Source organism: Melanerpes formicivorus, unplaced genomic scaffold, assembly GCF_026170545.1.
Source record: "Melanerpes formicivorus ecotype bairdi unplaced genomic scaffold, bMelFor1.0.p_v2 SCAF_682, whole genome shotgun sequence".
NCBI lineage: Eukaryota > Metazoa > Chordata > Aves > Piciformes > Picidae > Melanerpes > Melanerpes formicivorus.
This window is the reverse complement of record NW_027143034.1, coordinates 69724-70000: the sequence shown is the minus strand read 5'-3', so window position 1 is coordinate 70000 and position 277 is coordinate 69724.

The window sequence follows — 277 nt, the reverse complement described above, 5'->3', positions numbered from 1 at the left end:
CCACACCCCCCGGCTCCCGTTACCGCTTTGCACGGAGCCCCCCCGCCCGCCGTTATCTCTTGCCGCTGCCGCGACCCATCTCCCCCCCCCCCCCCCGCCGCCGCTAACTGCCCCCCGAAGCCGCTAGCAGCTGGGCACCCCCCGCCAAAGCCGCCGCGGCTTCCCCTTCCCACATTGTCCCCTGGAGGGGGGATCGCGACGCGGGCTGCCGCTTCCCTCCCGGGCTGCCCGGCTGCTCTCTAACCCCTGCGACCGAGGCGGCGCTGTTAGGGCGGCC